Source organism: Petromyzon marinus, chromosome 9 (genome assembly GCF_048934315.1).
Source record: "Petromyzon marinus isolate PM22_M1 ecotype Great Lakes invasive population chromosome 9, UKy_Petmar_22M1.pri1.0, whole genome shotgun sequence".
Taxonomy (NCBI): domain Eukaryota; kingdom Metazoa; phylum Chordata; class Hyperoartia; order Petromyzontiformes; family Petromyzontidae; genus Petromyzon; species Petromyzon marinus.
The window spans coordinates 2,770,115-2,785,872 of NC_133675.1; positions in this window are offsets into that span (position 1 = coordinate 2,770,115).

A 15,758-nucleotide genomic window follows, 5' to 3' on the forward strand; every position below is an offset into this window, starting at 1 on the left:
CTGCTCGCTACCAGCACTGTCCCTCGACGGTCTGTGAAAGTTCACGTGGGGGATCTTCGTCTTCGTGTGCTCCATCTGTTGGGAAGCGCTGGTGCAGTGTTTAGGGCACGGCTCTACGAACCCGGCGATGCGAGTCCGGTCGTCGATCACGTCAGCAGTGAATCATGCATGGACCGGTTGGTTCTAGGCATCCACGAGGTCGACCGAGCCTTAGTGGATGACCCTAACAGCCGCAATAGCCTGTAAGGAGGGTTTGTGCGCGATCATTATACATCGTGCACGCGTCTCTGTGTGTGCTTGAGTGCGCGTGCCGTTATGCGTGAGTATATGTGAGCGCGTACTTTGTGTGTTGTATATGTCCCTTCGCGTGTGCGTGTGTCTCTCTGCGCGTGTCACTCTGCGTGTGTGCGCATTGCACGGTGACACGCGTGTACCTTTGTGCGCGCGTAGCGTTGTGTGCGCCAGCTCTGTGTCTCGCGTGTGTGTTTTTGGGCCCTTTGTGCGCGCGCCTTTGTGTACGTGCGTTTACGTAATCTTGAACGTGAGAGTTGTTATTATTACGGGAGTCGCGTACAACAGCAACGACGATGACAGTGGGCAGAGCGCGTGGGGGTCGGATGAGCCGGAGTTGTTGGAGCAGGGATGACACCTGGTGCATCCATCGTAGGGCAGCACCTGTCGTCACGTGGCGCCGCGCACCTAGCCTGGCACAGGCAGCTTGGTGAAGTCGCCTGATTGGCATGGACCGTGGTGCAAGGAATTAAATGCCGGCCCAGCCCTCTCTGTAGCCCGGAGTCTGGGGGTGCCTTCGACCCGTGGGCTGCCGGTGCAGTTGCGCCGCCTGCACACTCGATAGGTGTGTTTATGCAAATGCCGTATACGCAGAACTCCATTCTGCGGCTCCACGTATTAAAAAATAAACCCATCAGCCTATTGGATTTTCCAGACCAATATGTTAAATCGGAAGTTTTTAAAAGTAAAGAACTAATGCCAGGCCGGTTTCGACCTTCTGGGTCTCATCAGCAGGGTCAGGCTTGTTGGATTACGAGATGTATCCTTGTGAGAGCACTCCATATAAACTGGGGGTCCCCCGTTCACCGCAAATAACGACGCACTCCGCAAACTCATGATGACTTTGTGACTTGGTGGTGTACTGTATGTCTGCGCGCGCGTGTTTACTCAATTAGACGTTATGTTGTTGCTAATGAATGTGTTGGGCTTAGATTTGCCAAATACCTTTGCCAAACAAGGAATAATCTCCACTAAACGCACAAGCGAATGGGGGGGGGGAGGCGGTTGAGGTAGTGCAGCACAGAGTAACAACTCATCAGCCATGGTCAATCCACTGCTGGATAAAAAAAAGTTCATTCTCAAGCCGCCGCAGCCACTTCTCACCATCATCCGATAAAGCATTTCACCTCGCGCCCGCGCGCGAACTGATTTCATCGTTCCATCTCCCCGTCAGTAATGATTGTCGGACGCGTTCCATTCCTTTGCTGGCTAGTTGGAGTTCAGCACCGCCCACGTGTTTGTTTCATTAAGGGTTCACATCCCTTTGTTTTCATCATCATCAGCAGCAGCAGCCGGGCTGTAGACCATCGAGTCACGTGGCGTGATGCCACTAATCTCGTAAACAGAATTTCCAAAAATTTTCTCTCGCCCCACACCGGTCCCTTACCCCCCCCCCCCACCCCCTTTACATCGGAGTGGGGGGGGGGATCCCCACCCCTCCCCCCACCCCCTAAGCCCCCACGTCGCCGCGAGTGCCAATCAAGCGGCACGTGTGACAGTCATTACCTAATTGGCATTTAAATTGAGAAGCGGGGTAACACGTGGCCGTGGGGAGGCTACGGGGAGTAGTGGGGGGGGGGGGGGGGGGGCAGCCCCAGCCGCCGCTCAGAGCCGCGAACAAAAGCGGGGAGGGACGAGGGCAACGACAAACCCCGAGTCCGCGCCATCTGAATCGCAATAAGCAGATGCCGCATGAATACCGCCGCGCGATTAGTCAACGAATTCGTGTGCGCAGCGTTAACAAAAACAAAACAAAATGTGTGTGTCGGATCCGAGTGAAGTTTTAGGATGAGACGAGAGTCAAATCTCGCCAGCACTCCTCAGGCGAAATATTCAATCCGCGCGCCATACTCGCTCCTTCGATTTATCATCGATTAATCGTCGCACATTGTCGATCTCGTAATCGAATACGTCGTCGTCGCCATTATCGAATCATCCTGGCCTGTTGTCACCGTACATCTTCATCAGCCATGATCAATCCACTGCTGGATGCACACGAGCTTATTTGAGGATTCCGTCTCCGCGGCGGACGGAACATCATCGCGAACGTCACGATCATCGTTTACGTCGTCATCACCCTCATCATCATTGACTGCTCTCGCGGCACATTCCATTAGACTCATTAGGGCCATGAGGATAATGAGTGCATCGCTGATATGTGGAGGTGGGTTCTCCCATTATCATCATCGCCATCACCATTCATCATCGGGCATCGTCAGCCAATGCCTGCTACCCGCTGCTTAATTGTCTATTATCCTGATGGGGGGTGGGGGTTGGATAGAGTGGGGGTTGTATATCACAAGTGGCATCGTCGCTTCTCTCTCGCCGTGCGCGCTCGCACGGGTGAATTATTTAAACTTTAAAGCGGCGGTTCTTTCACGGTGAGTGGGAGATGCAGGCTGCGGCACGGATACCGTGCAGGAGGGAACATTTCAAATTGCGCGCGGAGAACGTTCGCACGTTGTGGCGACAAATGAAAATAAAAACACGCAACATGAAACCGATGCCTTCGAGCGCGTGGTCCCTCTGTGTCTTGTGGCCTGGGTAACCGAGGTTGGAGGTGGACCAGTGGTCTTGATTAGGTGACCACCAAATCGTCTTCATTCGCATATCAGGGGCTTTGATTGCCAGTCTTGGGAACATTCTTCACGCCGGGAGCTTCTCGCGAGGGTGCTTGGACGTACGGAGCGGTGGCGCTGTGGTTAGCACACTTCCCGTGTAACACTGCGACCAGCGTTCGATTCGCGGCCACGATTATCACTGTTGATTGGTCAGCGATGTCTGAACCGGTCCTGCGTCTCTCCTTAACTGAATACCTGGCGCGGTTTGTAACCATCAGCGCTGGGGAAACAAATGCGGCCGGGCATGGTGCAGACAACTCCGCGTGTTCCTGTGAAATGACATGTCGGCCTCAATTGGAACTCGCAAACAGCACTTTCCCCCCGCGAGTCTGTGTGGGCGACACGGAGGGGTGACCCCTTGGCTCTGTAAGCGTGTGTGTATCTGGTGCATTGAGACGTGTGTCACGGCGACCTTGCTTCTATTCCTGGCCACGTGTTATGTCATTGGCGAGTGATATCCGAACCGGGCCCGGCCCTCGCCTATACGTTGACTCCGTCTAGGTGCGCTCGTGTATAAGCTTTATTTCTTGGGGAGAGACAAAGGTGGTCGCTTCGTGGTGCTGACCCACACCACTGTCTTGCTTGCTGTTCCCGGTAGAAATGGGTGCTCGCCAACAGCACTTCCTGCCAACACTCAACGTTGGCTACGCACGGGGATCTTTGTCGTTGGACTAAATATAGATTAAACTTTACACACACACACTTTAAATAATTCACGCGGCTTAGGGCGCGGGGATGGGCGCATGATAGGTCACTGCCCATGCAACTGTCGCCTTGGCTCGGCTTATCCGCTCAACCCATCTACGAAAGCCGTGCAACTCAAGTCCCAACACTTTCTGTAAATTATGAGAACCCCCGCCCCCACAACGGCAAAGATCCCTCCTATAGCCTTAACATGCTGTCGGGACAAGCGCTGTTCGCGAGCACCTATGAAGGTGGGCACGGCACAAGAGGGGGGTGTGCGGCTAGCACCACGCACAGCTGTCTTTGTCTCCCCAGTGACAATGTTTACACAACCGCACCAGGTACTCATGTGCGGATGAGTCGACCTAAGGGAGGCCCAGGACTCGGATCAAATAATCGTCACTGGTGTTGACCGAAGAGGCCGCCATTTTTGTGGACGGCCATTTTTTTATGTTTAAGTGATTAAGTGTTTTTGTTCTTATTAAGTGATGCTTCGATCACTATTTGAACGAGAATGCATGTCATCTGCTCCGCTAGTGGTGTGGACAAGCACCGTTGAAAACATCGACAAATTCGTCAATAACAGTGGCCTTAAAAGTAAAAATAAAACGTTCGGGCAATGGCCCTTCTTGATATAAAGGAAGGCCATTTCCCCGAAACGGGAGTTATATTGACGAACGTGTCGAGTGGGGTTTTTTTTGTTAATGGTGCTTGGTGCACCACTGCCCAACGAGGCATCATAAACACAACGCCAAAGAATGGCACCTGTTGTTTGACTTGCATCCCACTGGGATTTTTTTTTTGCACACAGCGTTGGTGTACGATGCTTTTTTCAGGAATATTTTTGCTGGGTTTTTTTTCCATGGATTTTCTGTTTGCACAGTCACATAGTCACTTTAAGATGTTTTTCTTGTTCGTGTTTTTGTTTTTTTGTTTGTTGTGGCTGTTAGACTGATGGCCTTAATATAAGCTTTTGTGGTTGTTGTGTTGTTTGACTTGCATCCCACTGGGATTTTTTGCACACAGCGTTGGTGTATGGTGCTTTTTTCAGGAATATTTTCGCTGTTTTTTTTCCATGGATTTTCTGTTTGCACAGTCACATAGTCACTTTAAGATGTTTTTCTTGTTCGTGTTTTTTGTTTGTTTGTTGTGGTTGCACCCGATTCAAGAGCCGAATGGCTCACAGGGCTATACCAAAATAAATAAACTGAAACTGCAGCAGATCACGTGACCGGACGTGACGGGTTGTTTCGTTGTGATCGCCCGCATTGGTGGGTTTGACCGCATCAGCTATGGACGCTCCTGATCTCATCAGATCTCGCAAGCTCAGCAAGGTTTGTTAAGCCTGGAGAATTATTGTATGAGAAATCCCCCGTGCATGCACATACAGGTTGCCATCGAACCTGTGGGCCGAGGTCGTGGACAGCAGAGGAGAGTGCAGAACGCAATTCGAATGCACTTCTGTGCTCACCGTTTTCAGCAACTCGCACTGACCAGCGTGGTGAAGTATGGTCAAACACAAACACGTGTGGAGTGTCTGACTTGGTGCTGGGAATGTTTTCATGAAGACAGCGGGACGCAATGTCCGGGTCCCCCTTTACAGGAGGTTATTTTTATCTGGAGACAAAGCTGACCCGTGATTTTATTGGCTTTTAAAAGAGGTGGGGGGCAGCTTTTTAAAGGGCTCTTTTTTTGGGGGGGGGAGGGAGTGGAGGGGGTTCGAAATGTAGGGGTAAGTTGGGCCACACGCCTGGAGCTCACGTGCGGACTCCGATGTCAGCGCCGCCCGCTCGCCTTTCCTCGAGTCTCCGGATCGCGTCTCCTCGCTCACGTGGGGGGAGGGATGTGCGGAGTCATTAATTCCGCCTAATTAGCAGCCGAGTGCCCGCCAAGTTCGGGAGCGGCGCGTGGAGGTTAATTAGGATGCGTGGCCTCTGATTAAGGGGCATCGCACGAAACGTCATTCGTTACGGCACGCTACACGTGTTTCGCGTTTTTGTTGTTTCTCTGGCGGGGAGTGACAATAACTCTTCGATTGCTCGCTGGATATCGATTGCTCAGCTCACGCCACATGCACAGAATCGCGCGTGTAATAGTATTCTACGTAATGGCTATGAAAGAGGCCCCAGTGCAGCCACTAGAGGCCGCTAAATTAACATAGAGGCAAAAGAAAGAAAATTAATCGACTCGCGACCGTGAATCACGCGAAAATTCATCAAAATCGCCAGGCCCAATTACATCACTGAATTTATTACAAACCCATGTGATTCTTAATTGGCCAGTTAAAAAAAAATATTCAGAGAGGCTCTCCCACGACTGACCTTTAACCCTTGCATTTAGCTCATCAACCACCTATTGGCCTCTTTAACCGCACCCAGCCTTGTCGCCCTAACCCTCACCCTCACCTCGATCTGGGCTGCGCGTGTTCTTGTTTTCAATTTGTCGAGTTACAAAGGAAGCCGCATTTGTCAAGATAAAACATCACACACCCCCCCCATCACCCTCCACTCGCTCTTCCCCCATCACGGTGACTTAGTAACGCTCCTGCTCTCTCGCTCGCTAGTTAATTAATTGGGTTAATTAATGGGGTTGGTTGACGGTGTCATAAGTAGTTATGGCTGCCCCCCCCTTCCTCTCCCTCCCACCCTCCCACGCATTCCCCTCCCCCTTTCCCTCACACCTCCCCCCCCCCACCGAAACCCCGGGTTGACGTGGCAGATGAACGCATTCTCAGAATTGTCGGCGCGTTTTTGGTTTTGTCCCCTAGACGCGCTCCGTTAATGTAATTGTTTCGCGCGCGAACGCCACTCGCCGGTCCCTTGACGGGCGGGCACGGGGTCTGAAGGGGTCGAGAGAGAAGGGACGGTGGGGGGAGGGGGACGGAGCGATGGAGGGGGAGGCGAGTGAGCGAGGGAGGTGAAGTGGGAGAGAATTTAGGATACGCGCGATTGGAGTGAGTGAGTGCGCCACGGGATGTGTGACGCTAGGAAGGAAATGCCATTCACCATCGTGATCATCGCAGTAGTCGTAGTAGCATTGTCATCATCATCATCACTAATCCGCAATCGTCACAATCTCAAACAGCACTGAACACGCGCAGGCACTGGCTGCTGTGATTGATAGATTGTATTTAAGCCATGTAATAGACCGCAGAACAGTGAAGTGATAGCGACGGCGTGGGAGAGCCTTCATTTAGCAGTGGATAGATAACGGCTGCCGCCGATGATGATAACTACGACGAGGATTAATTGTTCAATGAGATAACGCACGCACACGCGCGTACCACGCACACGCGTGTACCGTATGCACGCAGGGAGTTCACCCCCGCATTGATGCGACGAGAGCACGGTCGCGAAGGCAATGCTTTGTGTGGATGTTGAACTTCTTTCGCTCCGTACGTGTGCAACTATGCTAAGCGGAGGTGCGGGAGACAGTGCAGCGAGGATGTTTCAAAAGGGCTCATTCCAGTGCGGCAGAGCTTCAGGGTGGACTTCCGCGCGCGTTCGGTTCTCCTCCTGCACGCATAGGCGCTCAGACAAAGAAGCAACGTTTCACTTAATTGTCCCAACAACCCAAATAAGACGATTCTGATTGTCATAAGCCTCGTGGAGGCGTTCGTTTAGTCGCAGATCAGGCGAGCAACGCGCGTTTCGCACGTTTAACGTGGCTTCCTCTCTCCCCCTCCTCCCTTGTTGGCTTCGTGTGATCGTCGGGTCGCGTGGCTAGTGGCTCACTGTTGAATATTAAGGGCACTTACGCTAGCGCGCCCAGTGAGCAGGCGTCGTCCGCGGCGCCTTCACATCGCCGTCCCTCCACGCGCAAGCAAAACAAAGCGTCAGCCGCGAGGCGACTATCTTTTCAGCTGCAACGATTCAATGCAAGCAAAGTCTGAGACCGGTTACGACTTGGAGCATTTTATCAGTCGGGACTACTTCCCAACTACTTCCGTCCGAAGACGTTAGTGGTTAATCTTGAGTTACCATTAACCCAGGTGTTACGGGTGAACTGACTGAGACGATTGGCAGATGCAACACCTGCGCTGTCCTCACTGTCCCGTCGTGATGTGTTTTATCCACCCGGCGCCCTCTGCTCGTTGTTGTGAATGTCCCACGGATCGAGAGCCCGGCCCGTATTTGCGGCGAGCGAGTAATTGCTGGAGGATTAACCACACGAACATTCCGTGGTCAAAACTGAAACCATGCAAACCACAAGCGATAGCTCTTGGCATCACGTACGAGAGAACGACCTTCCAGCACGCGGCGACACACGCACACAGTTACAAAGATCCCCCTATAGCCTTAACAGACTGTAGGGGCAAGTGTTGCTAGCGAGCACCTATGAAGGCCGGAACGGTACACGAGGGGGTGGGTGGCCAGCACCACGCCCGACCGCCTTTGTCTCCCCAGTTGCGATGTTTACACACCGCACCAGGTACTCATTTCAGGCTGAGTCGACCTAGGGGAGGCCCAGGACCGGTTCAGAAAATCGTCACTGGTGGTGGCCGTGAGCGGGAATCGAACTCTTGTGGCCGGGTTCATAGCGAAGCGCGCTAACCGCTACACTACCGCTCCCCACACACATGCACGCACACGGAGTAACACACACAGTAACATGCACACGTTCAAACGCAGACAACAGCCAGAGATACAGTCGCTCACACTCACATGCAGAGATATATTAGCAGACTGTTGGGGCAAGTGCTGTTAGCGAGCACTTATGAAGTCAGGCTCCGGCACACGAGAGGGTGGGTGGCCAGCACCACGCCGCCTTTGTCTCCCCATTGCTCACACACAGCCACACACGGCTACACAAAACATAAAAAGCTTCCACACACGCAGTCATTAAAGTGGCCGTGCGCACGGCTTTTACGGTTAGATTTGAGGAGGGTGGAGGATGAGTTGGGGGGTGGGGGGCAGAGGGGCGGGGTGGGTGGTGGGGGGGTCTTGTGTAATAAAACGTAAAAAAAGAGTGGCTGTGTTGGTTGCATGGGTAGCGCCGTGTGGTCACGAAGCGAAGGAGCGCGCAGACTTTAGGGTTAAGATACCCTGCCTCTCTCCCGATGTTGCGATGGGGTTTCTCGTCATTCTTGTGTTTTTTTACAGATTTGACTTCGGACGGGGGAAGGAAGCGCATCGCGACAGTCGAGGCACGTTAAAAGTCTCTGGCGTTCCATGCCGCGTGAGAATCCCACCCTCTCCGTTCTCACTGGTCCGGATGTCTTGTGATTCCCCCAACCAATTGATCCCTAACATGTTTTAGCCTTGCTTATTCACTTGTGTTTTAAATAAAACCTTACTTTAAAATGCGTATTAAGTTTTATAGAATTAAATGGGGGCCACAAGACATGTGGACCACCCTGTACAGCCCTTGGTCAATCCTGTGCTGAACGTAGACTTCCCCTGCGGGGCCGTGTCGGTTGTGGGGCTCGTGTGGCCATACTTCACTACGCTGGTAAGTGCGGGTTTGTGAATGGGGAGAGAAGCTCACGACCGGTTCGGATTTCGAACTCAGGTGGTCGGCTTCGTAGCTCGGTGGGCTACAAATTATTGAAATAAGTCCCCTATCCAATTCCCCTCCCCCACCCACCGCTACTCGTCGTATCCCGGTACCAGGGGTGGGCCCCGGTTTCACCGCCCGCACCGTGCACTCAATAGCTACGCCAGTGGCCTAGGGGTCACCGGTCCGTAACCCGTGACCGGATGGCGGTGACCTTGCGATACCGCCTCTGTTCACCCACCCTCTCTCCCTCCTCCACTCCGATCCTCCCCCGCGCAAACCCGCCCCTCCAACACCACGGGATCCTCGCGAGTATCCGAGCCAGTGCCCGTAACCACGTCACGGCGGGGGGGGGGGGGGGTGAGATGATGTGGGGGGGGGGGGGTAATGGTGGCGGTAACGGAATAACAAAATCGATGGCACTCGATTTCCAAGCGGCGCATCTCGCGAGAGCGCGGGTACCTGACGCTCGGCCGATTCCAAATGTCAGCGGCTGGGATGGATGGCAGGCTGCTGCGGTGCCCTATTTAAATTATTAAACTGGCTCGGATTAATTACATCTCCCACATCTCACCCCAACCCCTCTGCCCTCACCCCCCCCCCCTGATAGTGCCCCCCCCCGCCGGCCTCCACCAACCACCAACCCAGTCTCCGCTGCAGCAGAGATGTCGTCGAGTCTTGCGATTCTCGATTTGTTTTTTGTCACTGCAAAGCGACACCGCGGAAGGAATCGAGGCCCCGAGCTCGTCTCTGCTGTCCCCTTTGCCGCCCATCCCAGCCACCAGAGCTGCCCCGCAGCCCTCCCCCTGCCCCCGTCCATTCACCCCCCCACCACCACACCGCTATCCTGCAATCCCCGTGCACCCTGGCAGGATCCCACTGCAGTCGTTCCTGACGCGTGGGAACGACTGTGCTGGGGGTGGTCAAGTAGCCATGGGGGCCCATATTGAGAAGCCAGGGTGGGTGGTGGGCAGTGAAGGATGTTCATTGAGGGGATGCAGCATGAGGATTTTCCCCCAGCTCTCCCTCAAACCATACACCCCTGCCACCTGGGATTCGCACCTCCGATTAGTACGGTTGGCTACGTACGGTGCGAAAGAAGTCCAATATGCATGCACGCATTCCACGCCCTATGCCTCAACTGCCTTCGACAGTACTGTACCTGGGGAGCCTCACCAATACCTTGGGGTGACTCACCAAACACCTGGGAAGCCTCACCAATATGCTGGGGATCCTCACCAACAAGCGGCTTTCGGCCTCACCGTTGCCGGGGCCACCCACAGCGATATCTGGGTTTTCCGGTCACGGCACCATCTCCGTCTTCATCACGAGACGAGGCCCAAAGTCGTCACCCGATAGGATCCCGCGGTCTTGGCCAGAAGCGCCGGATCAGAGGTGCGAGCGGTGGGGGCTAAACTTAGCCCCAGCGTTAACAGGAGCTTTTAGAAGCTTTCCACTGCTGGGCATCTACGGGGAATTCCCCCCCCCCCCCCTCCGTCTCTCCCTCTCTCTTGCAGCTGTTTTAATTATTTAATTTCTACCCCTCTCCGTATAATTAACACGTGTTGTGTTCAGCGTCGAGATGGCTTGGGACTGTCATCATCTCAATCATCATCGCCGTCATCATCATCGCCATGATTATCATGGCCTATTTTCCAGCTGGTTCGGACTGCGCCCCATCTTGTCAAATCTCTGAAGCTATTGCTATTTAATAATAGGGGTTTCCCCCTTTTTTCTGGCAACAGAACTGAAATATTTTTACAAGGATTCATGTCTGCATTAACCACAATACCTGCAGTCAAAATGCTAACAAAAAACATACTATGATAATATATGCGTTGTCCTTGAAACTGATTGGTCCACACCAAGGGACGGCTTTCTTGCTATTTATTTTCAATTTTACCAGGTAAGGCCCAGTAAGCTATGTAGATATTTTTCAGGAGCGACCTGGCTATAAAAAATGATAGCTCATCGAAGTGGCTTATCTTGTGGACATGTATAGCATCCAAATATTCTAAACGCACGTTGATTCTAAATGTGGAGGAAAAAAACCGGAGGACCCGGAGAAACATTCAAGCGACCACGGGGAGAGAGACACGCAAACTCCAAATACACAGCAGGCGTCAGGGTCGGGATCGAGCACACTACCTCCTGTATACCAGGCGGAGTAGTTAACATCTCGCCATCTTGGCTAAGCTGAGTTGAGCCTGGAGAGTGCCTGTTTGGGTGACCATGCAGAGCGCCGTGAGTGGAGAGGTTGTTACTGTATAGACTCCGGAGCTGCGAGTTGGGCAGAAGAGGGCATTGTAGCTAAAGCCATTGTTGCACTGTGCTTCTACGTTCCCCGCCTTCAACCTGCCCGTCAGGACGGGCGTGGTGAAGTATGGTCACGCAACCACCTTCACCGTTCCAACGTGGGGAGGTCCTTGGTTGGTTCAGTTGACGAGGAGAGTACGGTAATGTCATCCTTTTTACGTTTGAAAACATCTGTATGCGTACCTAAATGCCTCCTTTTAAAACCTTGTTTGATATTAATTATGCAAGATATGACCCGTGTTGGACACATCTATTACACAATTTTTTACGATTTCCGTAGTTTGTACTCGACAGTATTTCCATTCCTCTATTCACACAGGAAGGCCGCACTGAACCTCAAGACACATTTTAATGAGGGTCCTGCATTGGAATAATTGGCTAATTACATTATGAAATGGCTGTGGCTTTGCCCAACCCTTGCTGTACTCTGCCATTGGGAGGGGGGGATAAAACATTGACTGTGTTAGTGACAAAAATATGTGCATCTGAATTCTGGTGTTTTTAATCGCCATGGCCCTAATTGCTCTTTACCCTGAAACATAAAAGCAAGGCCTCTCTAAGAGGGAAGATGGGGGGGGGGCGACCCACGGACGACAGATATGGTTCCGATTGTCTAAAAGATGCTCTCAGAAAGTGGTGCAAAAGGTCCGACAGCATTATGCTGAAGAAGCTCCTCCCAGCACGTGGAGCGAAACGTCGGACACCGTTCCGGGAAAACACGCGGTACATAACCCGAAAACACTTTGCGGAGTCGCACGTGCTTTATGATGGCAACGATGTCCTGTGCAGCTTCAACAGACTGTTGGGGCAAGTGCTGTTAGCGAGTAGCACCTGCAGTGAGGGAAAAAAGCATTTGATCCCCTGCTGATTTTGTACATTTGCCCACTGACAAGAAATGATCAGTCTATAATTTTAATGGTAGGTTTATTTGAACAGTAAGAGATAATACAACAACAAAATCCAGAAAAACGCATGTCAAAAATGTTATAAATTGATTTGCATTTTAATGAGGGAAATAAGTATTTGACCCCCTCTCAATCAGAAAGATTTCTGGCTCCCAGGTGTCTTTTATACAGGTAACGAGCTGAGATTAGGAGCACACTCTTAAAGGGAGTGCTCCTAATCTCAGCTTGTTACCTGTATAAAAGGCACCTGTCCACAGAAGCAATCAATCAATCAGATTCCAAACTCTCCACCATGGCCAAGACCAAAGAGTTCTCCAAGGATGTCAGGGACAAGATTGTAGACCTACACAAGGCTGGAATGGGCTACAAGACCATTGCCAAGCAGCTTGGTGAGAAGGTGACAACAGTTGGTTCTATTATTCGCAAATGGAAGAAACACAAAATAACTGTCAATCTCCCTCGGCCTGGGGCTCCATGCAAGATCTCACCTCGTGGAGTTGCAATGATCATGAGAACGGTGAGGATTCAGCCCAGAACTACACGGGAGGATCTTGTCAATGATCTCAAGGCAGCTGGGACTATAGCCATCAAGAAAACAATTGGTAACACACTACGCCGTGAAGGACTGAAATCCTGCAGCGCCCGCAAGGTCCCCCTGCTCAAGAAAGCACATATACATGCCCGTCTGAAGTTTGCCAATGAACATCTGAATAATTCAGAGGACAACTGGGTGAAAGTGTTGTGGTCAGATGAGACCAAAATGGAACTCTTTGGCATCAACTCAACTCTCCGTGTTTGAAGGAGGAGGAATGCTGCCTATGACCCCAAGAACACCATCCCCACCGTCAAACATAGAGGTGGAAACATTATGCTTTGTGGGTGTTTTTCTGCTAAGGGGACAGGACAACTTCACCGCAGCAAAGGGACGATGGACGGGGCCATGTACCGTCAAATCTTGGGTGAGAATCTCCTTCCCTCAGCCAGGGCATTGAAAATGGGTCGTGGATGGGTATTCCAGCACGAAAATGACCCAAAACACACGGCCAAGGCAACAGAGGAGTGGCTCAAGAAGAATCACATCAGTCTCCAGACCTTAATCCCATAGAAAATCTGTGGAGGGAGTTGAAGGTTCGAGTTGTCAAACGTCAGCCTCGAAACCTTAATGACTTGGAGAAGATCTGCAAAGAGGAGTGGGACAAAATCCCTGCTGAGATGTGTGCAAACCTGGTGGCCAACTACAATAAACGTCTGACCTCTGTGATTGCCAACAAGGGTTTTGCCACCAAGTACTAAGTCACGTTTGCAGAGGGGTCAAATACTTACTTCCCTCATTAAAATGCAAATCCATTTATGCAATTTTTGACATGCGTTTTTCTGAATTTTGTTGTTGTTATTCTGTCTCTCACTGTTCAAATACACCAACCATTAATATTATAGACTGATCATTTCTTTGTCAGTGGGCAAACGTACATTATCAGCAGGGGATCAAATACTTTTTTCCCTCACTGTATGAAGGCCGGAACGGTACACGAGGGGGTGGGTGGCCAGCCCCACGCCCGACCGCCTTTGTCTCCCCGGTGGCGATGTTTACACACCGCACCAGGTACTCATTTGAGGCTGAGTCAGTTTCAGTTCAGTTTCTTTATTTTGGTATAGCCCTGTGAGCCATTCGGCTCTTGAATCGGGTGCGACCACAACAAACAAAAAACCAAAAACACGAACAAGAAAAACATCTTAAAGTGACTATGTGACTGTGCAAACAGAAAATCCATGAAAAAAACAGCAAAATATTCCTGAAGAAAGCACCGTACACCAACGCTGTGTGCAAAAAATCCCAATGGGATGCAAGTCAAACAACAACCACAAGAAAACTTAGATTAAGGCCATCAGTCTAACTCCGTACTACAACAAAACAAACATGTCCAAACTAAAACACTTTTCGAAATCACCAAAAAATAAAGCCATAATTGCAACGTAACAGTGATCATAGGGACTGTGACCGGATTTTTACAATAAACTCCATAAATAACATGTAACACTAAATCCTAGAGCAGTGGTTCTTAACCTTGTTGGAGGTACCGAACCCCACCAGTTTCATATGCGCATTCACCGAACCCCTCTTTAGTGAAAAATAAAATGTGATTTTTTTCAAATTCAAGACATAGATATGTTTTTTACTGGTACACAAAATGAGCCGTGCATGAACATTACCTTGTTCAAAGAATAAAACCAACACAATGCATAAACTCACAACAAATTACATACCTGGAAATCAATGTGACTTCTGCTGTTGCCTTTGAGAGATCAGTTCAGATATGCGTGGCTTCACCTTGGCAAGTGCCACTCTCATGTCATTTTCACAGCAAAGTCTGTTCCTTTTCTTCGTTTTTATGTCCAGCATCCTCGAAAAGGATTGCTCACAAAGATATGTTGTAACAAATGGTATAAAAAAAAATCCAGGGCTTTCTTAGCAATAACTGGATACTTGTTCATTTGTCGACACCAAAACGTTGAGAGCGTTGTTGTTCTGAAGAGTTGCTGTTGAACCTGGCTCTGCTGAATTTCAATGATTTCGTCGAGGAATTCATCATTGACATCTGCTGTTTCAACAGCAAACGTGAACGGCTGTCTCACCCATGCTGGATATGACTCTCTTGTAGGGAAATATCCGTCGAGAGACTTTGCAAGCTCATCTAAGTGCGTGGCAATTGTTTGCTTCAGTTCCGTGGATACAGAAATATCTCCGATTCCAGACACATCTTCGATCTTACTTGCACAGTCGTCCAGAAGCGGGAAGTTTGCGAAGTTATTGTTCTCTTTTTAAATTTTGATTTAAAGCTTTCGTGACTGCAGTAATTCATATTCTTAGTTTTTTCGGTAAAGTCACGTTGAAGAGAAACAACAAAATAACAAAATATATATAAAACAATAAAAAATTCTCACGACGTTTCGACCATAACTCAAACGGTCATCATCAGGTGTGTTGGTTTGCATAAATTTATTTTTAAACGGCAAATTTATTTATTTAAAAAAAAACCGTTGGCGTCACGCGCAGCGATTGGCAGTTTGTCCAGGACTAGTCCATCTATTTTTTTTTTTAAAAGAGGAGGGGGGAGACGAAATTTTTTATAATGTATGCTGTCTGAAAGCCACTGTAAGCGTGAACAAAGCTATCACTCAAACCATGAAGAAGAACCCTCTTGAGGAGCCTTTCAAAACCATCACTTTACCCTACATTGCTGGGATCACAAAAAAGATCTCCAAAATCTTGAATAAACACAAGATCCAGGTCCGTTTCAACACCTTACATAAAATCCGTGATCTGGTTCCGTCTGTAAAAGATGTGATTCCGGACATACAATACCCTGGTGTCTACAAACTAAGTTGCCTCTGTGGTAGTAGTTACATTGGAGAAACCAAACGCCATGTCTCGGACCGCATTCGT